Source organism: Dipteris shenzhenensis, chromosome 19 (genome assembly GCF_047967505.1).
Source record: "Dipteris shenzhenensis isolate YYH24624 ecotype China chromosome 19, Dip_SZ_1.0, whole genome shotgun sequence".
Taxonomy (NCBI): Eukaryota; Viridiplantae; Streptophyta; class Polypodiopsida; order Gleicheniales; family Dipteridaceae; genus Dipteris; species Dipteris shenzhenensis.
In genome coordinates this window covers 9,975,482-9,989,661 of record NC_141614.1, presented here as the reverse complement: position 1 = coordinate 9,989,661, position 14,180 = coordinate 9,975,482, and the positions used below count along the sequence as shown (strand labels likewise).

The following is a 14,180-nucleotide window of genomic DNA, read 5'->3' as shown; positions in this document are numbered from 1 at the left end:
TCATTTTCTTTGTTTATTATAGTCACGCATATATGTTTTAAATGGAAATTATACACACTTAATCAATTGATAGTACAAAAGAGGTACTACTTGTTCAAAAGATTGTAAAGATAAATTAACCCCTTGCTATATAGAAATTGACAATTGTTTAGTAGCGCAAGGTAAACTTTTTACAATCCTTAATTTATTTATTAATATATAGATAGTCATGCATATATGTTTTACATGTACAATTACTTTGCTATTTAGCTATTGTCCTTGCTAAATAGAAAAGCATAATTTGCTATATATATGTTTACATTTGCTAGATACTAATGTATTTCCTATATACACAGTGTCAATTACTATATATATTGAAATTATAACTTCTTTACTAGACACTATTGAAATCATATATAGACTTCATTTCTTTTCTAGATACAATGAATTTTCTATATAGACATTCATATCTTCTAGAAAATTATGACTTCTTTAACTAGATAGTGATGTACTTCCTATATAAACGTTGAAAATTACTATATAGAATTCCTTTTCTTTTATGTACTTCCTATATAGACATTGACAATTAGTATATAGATTTTGTTTCTTTTGCTAGATAGAATGAATTAGCTACATAGACTTTCTTATTTCCTATATAGATATTGTCAATTACTATATAGAACCAACTTTTTTCCTAGATAGAATGCATTTTTATCATATTGCAATTTCCTAGATTAAATATACAGCAAATCGTATTATCTAGATTGAAGGAGAAAAAAATGGTTCTACATCTAGTAAATTGGGCAAATTTTGCCATATAATGTAGCATTTACTGAATGGGAAGTTGTCTAAAGTCCCTTGTGCAACTTCCACGAAACTCTAGTTGCCACCATGGCTGCCAAGTGACCAGTAGTCCGAATTCAAAGCGTCATCTAAATCGATGCTATAGCCAACTCCTTTCAATAGTCCAAATTCAAAGCGCCATTTAATTCGATGCTATAGCCGACTCCTCTCAGGGGCACTGCTAACAAATTAATCAATAATTATGAATCATGTATCGTAAAACTAGTAAAAGTCCAGTTTGCCCCCCACCGTATTATTTCACGGGGTTTGACGAAACATTAGTTTCTTGAATTCCTGGAAATCTACGAGTCCATTGCCATCCTCGTCTGCACTTTCTATCATCTGCGCGCATTCCCCAAGAGTTGCTCCCCCTAACAATCCCATGCTCGAAAGCACCGCCTCCAGTTCAGACGGAGAAATGAATCCATCGTCGTCTCTATCGAAAATTCTAAAGGCCTCCAGTAGATCTTTCTCTTCCTCAGCTCGAGAATCGCTTTCTTCCCACCGCCCATTGCCTGTGTTCAGAACGGAGGCATATAGAAATCGAAACTCTTCTATGCTCAGGTGTTCCTCCACCTCTGGCGCAACAGACTGTATAAGAGTGTCCAAGCTGTCGTCCGAGATCTCCAATTGCGATTTCGATAGGAACCGACGCAGTTCGTCTGTGCTGATCAAACCGTCGTGGTTTTTATCAACGAGATCAAACACACGCTCAAGTAGCTGCCCATGAGGACTGCACGATGTAGGTGGAGGATTGGAAGAGTCACGAAGGGAGTTTGAACTGCTGTTGATGCAGTGATGGGCTGGAAGCGAGTCCAAGATCATTTGGTTGGAATGAGCGAAGGTGGCAAGGGAGAGGTACTTGAACAAGGGCGTACTGAAGAGGCGAAGCCAGTTTGTAAGGGGATTACAGTGAAGGGTATAGTCCCAGAAGGATTGATGAGGGGGTTTGAAAGACATTTGCAAAGGAAAAGGCAGATCAAAGAGCCTTGTGAGATTATAGCATATATTTAAAAGGCCACGCCTTGGACCACACTCCAACCTTCCCCTTCGCTTCGACCTTTGCAATTGCCTCTCCACTTTCCTACTACGGCACGTTCTAAATATGTTTGAAAACATAATAATCAAAATTCATTACCCTTGGTAGTTTTGTGAGAGAAATTTGATGCATAGATTGTTTGCCTTTTTTTCTCAAACCCGGTGCATTTCAAGGTTAAAATTCGCATTTTCAACACACATTATCATATTTAAAATGGGGAATTAGCTTTTCTCTTTATGTCATATGGCTTTAGTAAAAGACTCTCAAATAGGTATGTAAGGGTAACTTTGAGAGGTGCTTGTCGCTTTTAATGTTTTTTACTTTTTGAACTTTTTTCTATAATACCAAGCCACTTCTCCTTCTACCACATGTTTTGTATTTCTATATTGTCCATGTTTTTTCTATAGCCACTTTCCTTTCGTGAAATATACTAATCATCTATTGTGTAAAGATTTTTGTTGCTATGCTCAACTTGTGGACTCTTCTCTCTACCCATGAAAAATAACTTGTTACACAAATATTCCCGTTATTCTTGCTTATTAGGCATCCAAAGTTATGTGCAAACCCAACACCCACTAGCTGCTCCATACCGGTCAACCTGGCTCTTATCCTCATTTTTAGTTGCTTGATTTTACAAACAACAATGTCAAGAACATGGTAGAGTTTTATCTTTACAAATACTTTAGATCCAAGTGATTTTTGTATGACACTTTAACTACACAATGCAACAAATCTTACATAATTGGGACATGCATAGGTAGAGCTATGAGTGTTTACTATGTCCCAAGTCTCCAAGAAGAAGAAGAAGAAAAAACAAAATGATGGTTCATCGTAGACCTTACAAAAAATATGGACTTAAGGTAATAATCTGTTCAAAGGACCTATGTAAGTGTAAAATTTCACAAATTGACTATAAAGGCTTCAATAAAATGAGCATTTAAGGCTTGCGTTTGACAGCAAGACCAAGTAGTATGGCCTCAAGTCTTCAAATTAATGGATATGCGCTTTGGTTGGTGGGGCCTCAATTCCTAGAGAGCTTTTTATGTTTCGAGAAAGTTGACTTTCCTAGTGGGAGCACCATTTAACACTCTTGTCTTATCTTTCTTCATCACTATCCTACCTCAATTCCTTATGGGAGCACCACTTTCACACTTTGTCTTATCTTTGAGATATAGGATCCACCACTACGGCACGCCACTACCCAATGTTGAAAGAAAACAATCTTACTTAAGCATCTAATAGGAATGTTGAGGTTCTAGGTTTACCATGCAAAAGTGACTTATGGATTGAAGTGTAAAAAGGCATTTGTTACCTAACAAAAGGTCGAGGAGATCACCATTATCCTAGAATGGGGTCAAGCAGGTCACCATGAAAAAGGTCCAAGTTTCCACTTGATTCTTAATATAAGGGAAATGGTTGGTGCCACATTTCAAAAATATGTTCTCTTATCCCTTCCTCTAAATTGCATACCAAACATTAGTAGTGTTGACTTAACCTTCTCCATAAATTGCATACCAATCATTACTAGTGTATTTTGGGATTGACTATTTGAAAGGTATCACTAGCATGACCAGATAGTAATAAGATCCTGACCACTTGTTAATCACGACAACTATAGTTTCAAATTACATGGATGAGCACGGAGTGTCTACAAGATCATGTGAGCAATTCACCCTTCTCAATTTAGTGGGGGAACCATAGGCATTTGACCTCACCATCCCCCATATCATGCTAACCTAGCCTGGTGCCTTCTAGACTATTCCCTGCATGATTTCATCAAATGTACTATGGGGTCCCTACTTAAACCAAACACACCTACAAGGCCGAGGATGGCTACTTCATTGCCATTACAAGGTTAGAAGGTGACCCCTATGGAAGGACCTATTGTGGGTTCTCCAAAATGCTATTGTAACATATGAAAGTAAAGGTGACCCTTTAAGAAGTGGGTTTGTGTCCTTAAAACTTACGCTTGGTGGCTTTCTTTAAAACAAGAATAATCAAAATATTGGGCATTTCATCGAGGAAAGATAAAGTGCACCAGTAAAACTTCTTAGCATGTGTGCATCTACTTGGGGCAATTTCCACATAGCACTATTGCATATAAAGCGGGTAATATTGTGCATAAATGAGAACTAAACAGAATGTTATTTTGTCAAAAATAACAAATTGAGCATTATTCTTTTAGATATGAAAATACCATTATGTATATCAGGTATACAAAAAAGGCCTAAACTTGAGGGAAATCTTTTGATAGTTCTCAAAAGCACAATAAATAGCCCATTAACTTTCTCTTGTAGCCAAAGGAACCAAAAAGTTGTACAATTTTTTAATAGAATTATGATAAAGAATATACAAGCTTTTGGCATTGCTACATAGCTAAAAATGGCATGTGGATGCTGTTATTGTATGAGTGCATCCTCTTTTGTATCAATACCTATACCTTCATCACGATCAAGATCAACATCATCACTATGGATGATCCATCCTCCTTTGCACTATCAACAAGAACATTCTCTTCATCCCTATGTAGACCTAATGCTATTCCTTTAATATTAAGTCCCAAGGAGGATTCAACAAGTCTGTGGCATTGGGAAAAACCTTCTTAAAGAGGATGTCTACTGTCTTCTTTATAAGGCATCCATCATTTGCAAATTAGAAATATCTTCAAGTTTAACAATACCCAAGAGTGGCTAGTTCTTAGTGCTACTTGTTGTCTTTTTCTATCATTCTTCATATAGATATGCTATTATTCTCTTAATCATAAATTGTAGGCTCAAATAATTAAGAATAAAATTCTTGAAATAACAAGTCTCTTTTAAGTGATACACCTTAGGTCATGGAAATTCTTTCACAAGGCCCATATTCATCTCTACCAAAAGTGAAGGCATCATTTCTTACAAGCTTATTGGAGAATCTATTGAACGTTTGATTTGTTTGATAATGCTTTTCTCTCATCATTGTAGTCAATCATGATGCCTTTATGTGACTTAAAGTCCATCTTTCTGTGGTGATTCTCATGTGGCATATGTTATGCATCTGTAGATACCCAATGCGTGGCTTATATCCAATGAATGCCTCATAAGGTTCCATACCTTGAATTGTTTCACTTAGAAGTCCATTAAGTAGGTAGTTTCTAGTGTCAAAAAGTAGGTAGTTTCTAGTGTCGATTGCTTCTACCCAATATTGATTTGGAAGAGGCTTCTCCTTGAGCATTGCTCTAGCATGATTTGCTACACTATCTACTAAGTCTTTTTCTTCCTTTCATCTCTACTACATCTTGTTAAGAAATATTTGCACATGTCATTGAATTTTATACTTTTGCAAAAGTTAATGAATGTAGAATGCATATATTCACCTGCTCTCTTGGATCTAAGGACTTTCTGTTTGGTCTTTCTATCTGTTTGGTTCTCTACCATGACTTTGGACTCTCTACCTATTTGGTTCTCTACCATGACTTTGGACTTTCTACCTGTTTGGATGCCTACCATGACTTTAAACTCTTGAAATCTATAAAAGACTTTGTATTTCCCCTTGGGAAAATAGACCCAACAATATCTGCTATAGTCATAAGTGAAAGTTAAGTTCCATTAAAGCTATGGGTTTGTGCATCACCCCAAACATCTGTATGTATCAAGAGTACATCTTACTAGGGATATGCTTCTTCCAAAGCTGCACTTGAATGTTTACCAAAGCAACATGATTTGCAAACTTTTCCAAGAAATTAGAGTCTAGGAATGCTATGTATTATCGTTAATTGCATTTTGCTTGGTTGCTGAAGGAAATACATTTTTGTTGGTGCACTAAAACACTCCTCTTTACTTATGAACTAAGTGATTTTAAAAAAAAATTGAATTAAAAAACCCCTCCTGTTATTGTAATTTTGTTAAAATTTTCCAAAAAGTTGGATTAAAATACCCCTCCTTTTGAATGCACATGGTACATTAAATTTTTTAAGGTGAACCCCCCTAGCCCCAACCCTTAAATTTCATGGTTTTTATGACAACATAGACCATCTTGTTTCTCATACTCCATACAACTTACTCTTGCTCTCTCCCACTCGCTATTCTACATTCCATCACTCTTGCCTCCCTCGCTCTACCCTCGGCCTTGTTCCACTCGACCAAGCTTGGTAGCCTCCACCCTCAGCCTTGCTCAATACTTAGCCAAGCTCGGTGGCCTCCCAATATGCTTTTGCATCACAATCAGTTAAGACTGGACTCACCAAATTTGTTCTAAATGTATAAGCTTTGCTAGATACATATAATGAAATGTGTTTTATTTTTGGATGATGGGCTCATATGGAAAAATATTTTGAGTAACAAAGTGTCCTTGGTTAGTTTTTATCATATTGGCTTGCAACACATTTAGAATAGTTTGGAAAATCTTTATGCTCTCCTAAATAAGAGCACAATGATATGAACAAGCATGAACCATTTCATAATCTATGCTAAATATAACTAACATATTTCCTATAGTGAACCTCAAGTTTGAGAGTATATGTGGAGTCGATAAGAACTTATCATGGAGCAACGTATATGCAAAAACTAGAGTGATTGAAAACATGGTAATTGCAAGGTATTTTAACAAACTAAAAAAATATTAATTACATTCAAGGAAATTTAGTTCATGTTCCCTCAAGAAATTTAGTTCATGTTACCTCACCTCTAAACTTGGATGCTCTAGCCATAAGTTGCTTGTATAATTAACAACAATGTGCATGCAAATAATTGTAAGAATAAAGGACTCTTGGCCTCTCTTTTACCTTTCGTTATGACCTCATCCTCCACAACATAATCCTAATTGAGTTCATCCTTGGCATTGTTGTCATCATTTTTAGATCATTTGCCATTGTTGGATCATATGTAGGTCAAGATTTGCATCCTCATTGTCTAATTCTAGACATTACTTAATTTTGGAACTCCAAATGATGAGCTTATAGCAAAGGTAAGCTCAATATTCAACCACATAAATTCTTAATACCATGACGAAATCTAGATCCTCAATGAGCGAGGAAGCGATTGAGAAAAAGCACAGCTAGGGGAGCACACACAAATCACTAACTAGAGACTAATTTCATTGAAGACATTCTACAGCATTTCTTCTTTGAATTTCGATAATGTTGGCATCAAGAGAGCCACCTCTTCTCATTCCAGAAGTGGATTAATTTTGGAACTCCAAATCATCAAGATTCAACCACATAAATTCTTAATACCAAGATAGAATTTGGAACCTCAAGGAGGGAGGAAGTGATTGAGAAAAAGCACAACTCTAGGGGAGCACATACAAATCACTAATTAAATACTAATTTCATTTGAACATATTATTATATACAAAACGCTACTAGGGTTAGAGAATTAGTGTCCTTTAATGACTCTCAAATATGGTAATGCATTTGATATGCTACATATTTGCACACAATTTTGTTATTGTATCAACAAACAAAAGTTGTTTTTATAGGGATCTATCCAATCAATAGAAAGATATGGGAATTTATGTGCTTAATCAACTATTCCACAATGAAATAATTTGGGCCAAGTAAAATAAAATATTGCTAGATATAAATAGTGGAAACGTAGTTTAATACTCTCTTTACTTGGGAAAGTCTAGATGTTCATAGAGCAAGTATATTGAAATGTTATTAAATGTAAAAAGTGTTAATCTATTTGCTTGGAAAAGTCTAGAAACTTTCATAAAGCAAGATATTGAAATGTTATTAAATGTAAAAAGTGTTAATATATTTGAGTCAATGAACAAACCTTGCTAATCATAAAGGATATGACCAAGGATGTAGACTTAAGATTCTATGAGAGAGAGAGAGAGAGAGAGAGAGAGAGAGAGAGAGAGAGAGAGAGGAGGCGGGGGGGGGGAGGAGTGCACAACCATAAAAAAACTAACAATATACATATTATTCCTTAGGGTTAGGGTTAGGGTTAAGGTTTTCCTACTTCACCGTTTAGGGTCCTCTCTAGACCTTAGTACATTGTGCAATTTATACTTCTCTTAATACATCATCTTTTATTACATCATTACAAATGTATTTGGTCTTTCTAAATAAGAAAGTTGCATTGCATCCACCACATGGAGATAGCAAAGAAAATTATGAAATTAGAGTATGTGGAACTTGTCAAGGGAAAGTGGTTTTGTGATGACATCCACAACTTGTTATTGTGTCAGACAATGAACATGGTTGAAATCCTCATCGAGAACTTTTTCTTAACGAGAGGTTAATGCAGTCATTGCTCAAAGATGAAGTTTGAGGCACAAACCCAAAGGTCATAATGGATGAAGTTTGAGGAAAAATTCCAAATGTTACAATGGATGATCTAGAGTATGTCAATGCTCACAGATGGTATAAAATGGAAAAAGGTTCATGAGGTTGTGCTTTCCCATGCATCATGATTCACATACAAAGTATACATGTAGCTTGCCTTGTACCATGTTTATTTGCTTGAGTGAAACCACGGGGGGTTCACTCATAGTAATGAAGACATGTCACCTGTGTGCAAGGACTTCTTAAAAACCCCCTATTTATGAAGCTTGTGAGACTAATATATCCCCCTATTTAAGCCTATAAGATATATACATGTATGACTTTTTATGTATCCCCTTTCTTAAATGTAAGTCTTCATAATCTGCTCCTGAAATGGATCTCCCCTGAAGGGATGCTTTTAGAGGCCCCAAGGGCCCCAAAACCAACCGACTATGGTCAAGTTCAAATTGGCTGACCCAATCAAGTCTTCTCCCGGTCTGTGTACCCAACTGGTAGGATAGCTTCTTTGCTGCCTTGTAGGTCCCACCATCCTACAAACCTATCACCATGCAGCTCCAGTCATCTTTCCTGTTTCCTCCACATGCACCTGCCCTGGATCCATTGCTCCAGCTCCATACAGCCACCTGTATTGATCCATACAATAGGTGCCACTTGTCCCAGCTACTTCCGTGAAGACTTTCCAAGCTCCATCTGCTCCAAATAGTCCATGTAGCCTGTGAGAACCATCCCGGTTCTATTCCAGTCCTTTGTGCTAGGTCATACACATGCTGAGCACTCTCAAGAATCTGCAAAGTGTCAAGTGCCCATGCACGTGGCTGCTCCAACTATTCTCCAAGCTCTTCCATGCAAGTAGGTACTTTTCTGTACGCTGCCCATATGGCAGGCTATGTGCTACCCATTTTGGCAGCCCCATGCCTTGTCTCTTATATGTTGTATGCTGCCCACAAGCCAATGTGCTGTGTGGCAGTCCTATCCTATTCTGGTCCACCTCCCCCATGCTCACGTCATATAAGGGTTTACAAATTGAGAGGTGACCATGTAACTCCAATATATGTGTAGCAGTAGGTTAGAGCAGAGGTAGGTTGATAGCAGTACAGAAGGTACTAGTTTGCAGGAGAGCAGGTAATGGTCGACAGGTATAGTACAAATTGGGCAGAAGGTATAGCAAGGATGGTGTCTAGTACAAGGCAGATGGGCTTGGCAAACAACCAGCAAAAAGCTTGCATGAAGGGCCTTATATAGGCCCAGGAGTTGGAGCACTAGGTCGGCTGACCTGGCTGCTAGTTGGCTACCTACAGACCGGGTTGGCCAACTTGGTCTGTGAGGCCTACAGACTAGCCAATCGGCTAGGTTTTTGGGGGGCATACAGTCCTATAAATAGCCTTGTGGGGGCCAGTTTACTACACTGAATACAGGAGCAGAACTCCAGGAAATCTAGAGTACACCTACGTGCATACCTACACCTGTAGTAGAGCATAAGAAGGTGCACAAGAGCGAGCTCTGTCAGTAGTGAACTCAGGACCAGAACTTTGCAGGAGAGTTGTACCTTTGAGCAGCTACTAAAGCCTACCACAGAGGCACGTGGCATTAATTCCCCATTCATCATCACAAAGATGTCAAGTTGACTAATTCTCCAACTTAGGATGGTAGAAATCTGGTGATTCCCATAACAAGAAGGGCCTGCAAATCCCAAAAAAAGGTCATTGAACCAGCAATAATGTTTATGTACTGTAATAAGGAGGAGATGAAACGTGAGTAATGCAACTCAAACTATTCTTGACATTCAATAATGGGCATTGCAACCTAATAAGCATCTGCTTAGTATGGAGATATGGTGATGCTTGAACCATGAGAAGCTATAGTAGCTTGAGCTGTGAGCATATAGAGCTAGCTTAGTTGAACTATGAGAGTACAAAGTTGGTGCAATAGCTTAGAACTTGATGCAAGCACATAGAGCCAGCTTAACTTGAACTTCGAGGAAAGCCCTAGAGAAGAAGCCAAGCTTCTATAGGTAAAATACAACTCTTACAACCTCTTATAATAGTGCTTGCATTGATCAACTTACTGTGCACCATGGCATGACATGATGACTGAATCTCAGGTTCTTGTTATAAATTACACGAGATGAGAGCACAACACCTAGCTATATGGGGAGCTCGACATGAAGAATCTGCACACGTAAGATGTCAATGGCTGGAAACTCGACATTGCTTGTAAAATTCTAGATTCAAGAACCTTGTGTGATGTGGGTGTGGCAATCAATGTTTGAGATGAGAAAACACAAGCCTGCGTTATGGAGAATTCTACCAAAGAGAAAACATGAAGCTGGATAGGCACGATTGTTGCAAAGTTAAAATTTTCAAAGGAAATGAAGGGCAGAGGTGACACAACACATCAAGGCGAGGCAAAGAAGTCTTTGCACATTATATCTGATCTTGTACATTTTTTGTTAATGGAGAAGCACATGGATGTCAAGAGCGTATGCCTTATTCGCTGTCATTCAAAGGATCAGAGAAAAATGGAAAATGTGGGGAAGAAGAGTCCAACTCCATCATTCCCCCTCGTCAACTTTCATTGTCCACACCTGGAGAGTCCCCCCCTGCCTTAGTATCACTCTAACCTTACCTGGTCTCTAAGGGCAGACTGTGCCTAGGACCAATAGGCACTCGGATCCTTGTCTGATGGTCGAACACACACCCACACCACACTCACACAATTCTACGACTAAGCCAGTCCCTAGGCCATCACTCTTGGAGAGTTAGCACTGTATGTAGTCTACATATGGTGCTAACTCTCCAAGAGTGATGGCCAGGGGACTAGCTTGGTCATAGAATGTGTGTGTGAGTGTGGTGTGGGTGTGTGTTCAACCACCATTTAAGGAACCTTATGCCTATTGGTCGAGCTACCTACGGTGCTAATTCTCTTGAAGAGTTAGTACCATATGCAGTGTAGCTTTCTACATCTTATTATAGTGCCTTTTGATTGTGTCATAGATTACAAGGCCAAACTAGATATCATCGGCCCTGTCTTACAACATTCGTCACACAATCTTGCCACCTGACAAAAATTCAAAAAGGTAATCGTATTTTGTCAACTATTACACTAGCAAAACCCATGGACCAAAACCAATGGACCAATGGATCATTACAATGATAGACCATGAGGGAAGGGCCCCCGTTCTTGCTTTTTATAGCTCTCACAAAGGAAGCACAATGCCCTTCCACAATATGGAAAAAGTATATGTTTTAAATCAATTAAACTTGTATATTGATGATTCCTCTCTTTTGATGCATGTTCTCGATGCAAGTGAACATTCGGAGTCAACAAAGAAGATAACTAAGTTAGATGCAAGATTGAAGGATGATGACAACATTATAGAATGTACAACAATGATAAATTATGAGCTCTTGTGAGCATCCCTTACTCATATATTTGTTGGGCTTCAATGCCCAAAAGGCACAAATATGTTGGCATCACGAAATCAATAATAAAGCACCACCCCTAATATTAGCAAGGAGAATTGAGTCCTAATGGATGCTGTGTCGTGTCTCATATCCAAAATTTTACTCAATCTATAAAAAATAATAAAATTGTATGAAACGATCATGAATGAAGGGTACAATTACCTTCAAGCGGACCGGGGGTCATTGAATGAATGTTATTTCTTGAAAAACAAAAAAATTATATAGACTAATCATTTTGGTGGCTGACTTATATGTATATCCTTTTGGTAGGTTTATATTTTTTTATTGTGGAAACATAAAAAGGGTCTTCTTCTATCTTGTTGAATTTTGCATTTACATATAATAGATGATGCATAAACACAACTGCATCGTTTTAAATGTGGTAACATTAAAGTATGAACCTACTAATTCGGACCATGCCTTGCACAGTACTAGTTTTATTAATCAATAATTGTGAATCATGTATGTGAAAACTAGTCAAAATTTTCTGCCCCCTATAGCTTTACAAGGTATTATCTTCATGGGGTTTCACTAGACATTAGTTTCTTGAATTTGCAAAAATCTAGGTATAAGGTATTATCTTCATGGGATTTGACTAGACATTAGTTTCTTGAATTCGCAAAAATCTATGAGTCCATTGCCATCGTCATCTGCATTTTCTTTCATTTGAGCACATTCCACAAGATTGGATCCCCATAATAATCCCAGGCTTGAAATCATGACTTGGAGTTCAAATGGAGAAATGGATCCTTTGTCGTCTCTGTCAAAAATTCTAAAGGCCTCCAATAGATCTTTCATTTCCTCAACTCAAGGACCACTTTCTTCCCACTGCCCATTGCCTATGTTCAAAATGGAATCCAAGCTGGCGATCGAAACCTTCAGTTGCAATTTCAATAGGAACCAACGTAGCTCGTCTTTGCTGACCAAACAATCATGGTTTTCATCAATGAGACCAAACACACACTCAAGTAGCTGCCCATGAGTATCACAAGATTTTTGTTTAGAAGTGAAAGAGTCACGAGGGAAGTTTGAATGACTATTGATGCGATGATGCACTGGGAGGGACTCAAAGATCATGGGGCTAGAATGAGAAAAGGTGGGAAGGAGAGGTACTTGAGTAAGTGCATAATGAAGAGGCAAAGATAGTGGTTAGGGGGGTTAGAGCAAAAGGCGATGAGGGTAGGGTACCAAAAGGATTGATGAGGCGGTTTGGAGAGGGTAGATAAAGGAAGAGACATTGGTGAAGGAGAGTGGAGACGATTGATTAAAGGGCCTTGGGAGATGATAATTAGATATGTAAGAGCTACACCTTGGGAGAAACTCTAAAATTATGGCGGTTGCCTACTAATGCACTTTCTAAGAGCTTGTTCTTATGTGAGGCTTGAATTACAAGACGTTAGGCTTGAATTACAAACCATAGAGCATGATTTGTAATTGAAATTTTCACACAGAGCTCTTGGGTTGCAAATTAAAAAACACAAGCCCTTACTTTGAAGGAGGGGGCTATTGAGCTCTTGGATTCAAAGCAAGGTGATGATACTTTCTATGATGCTAAGAAATTATTGATAAAAGCACAACACCCACTTCATTGGCACCTAGGAGGAGAGCTTCGATCATGGAAAAGATTGACAAGAAAACAAATAAAGTCTCTTGTACATGAAAATCAAACTATTGGTGTATTGCACTAATAAATAGATAGATACATAGAAAAATATATATGCCTTTTATTTTCGTCTTTGAACTATTTCATGATCAGGTTAATTTATATTACACTTTGTGATGAATTGAACATGATTCTTACAATCAAATGTGATTTTATCAAGTCAACTTATAATTAATATACTTGATTGAAATTAATTGTAATCAAATTAATACAATCATTAGGCAGATTTTATATATATGCAAGAATTGAATTGTCTACTATGAAATTGCAAAATTTTGATGAGATGATTGTGTAGCTATTACAAAAGTTACATGCCATCAAGGAAGAAAAAGCAGTCCTTGGCAAAGCTATACTTGTAAGGTTTATGTACATTATTTAAAACTTTACATCAAGATATATCTTTTGTGTGTGTGTGTGTGTAAAATATAAAATTTATAAACAACATGGCACACGATGCTCAAATAAGGGTGGATAATAAACTTCTCATCTTATGGGTGTACATAAAATCTATATACAATTGGTAAAAAGTGTCAAAGCCATCAGGTAGTCTAGGCTCCAAGGTCAGGGTCAATTTACTTGCCACCATCCAGACAAAACAATGTGTTAGAACATCATAGTTTTGTAAGGGAAGATAGGTAATGCCTGTAAACCCCAACTTGTTATCACTTATACCACAAAGCAGGACACCTATCAAGATTCTAAAATGATTACAAAAAATGGGACATCAAAATGCATTTAACAAGGGGGGATCCCACATCAATACAAGAAATAGTTAGATTCTTTTCTTTCAAACAATATATATATACAAGGGGGGTAATCCACAACCTTATAACTGAAAGAATGGAAATTATTGTACAATGGGGGGTAGTCTGCACCCATAATGAATAGAACCATGGGGGGTATTCCACATCCATGATTAAT

The 14,180-nt window shown here is 37.5% G+C and overlaps 1 pseudogene; it reads right to left on the bottom strand.

Annotated features, from left to right (window-relative positions):
* Positions 1-1,080: 1,080 nt before the first annotated feature.
* On the bottom strand, positions 1,081-1,647 carry LOC147890053 (calmodulin-like protein 2 pseudogene; annotated as a pseudogene).
* Positions 1,648-14,180: the final 12,533 nt, after the last annotated feature.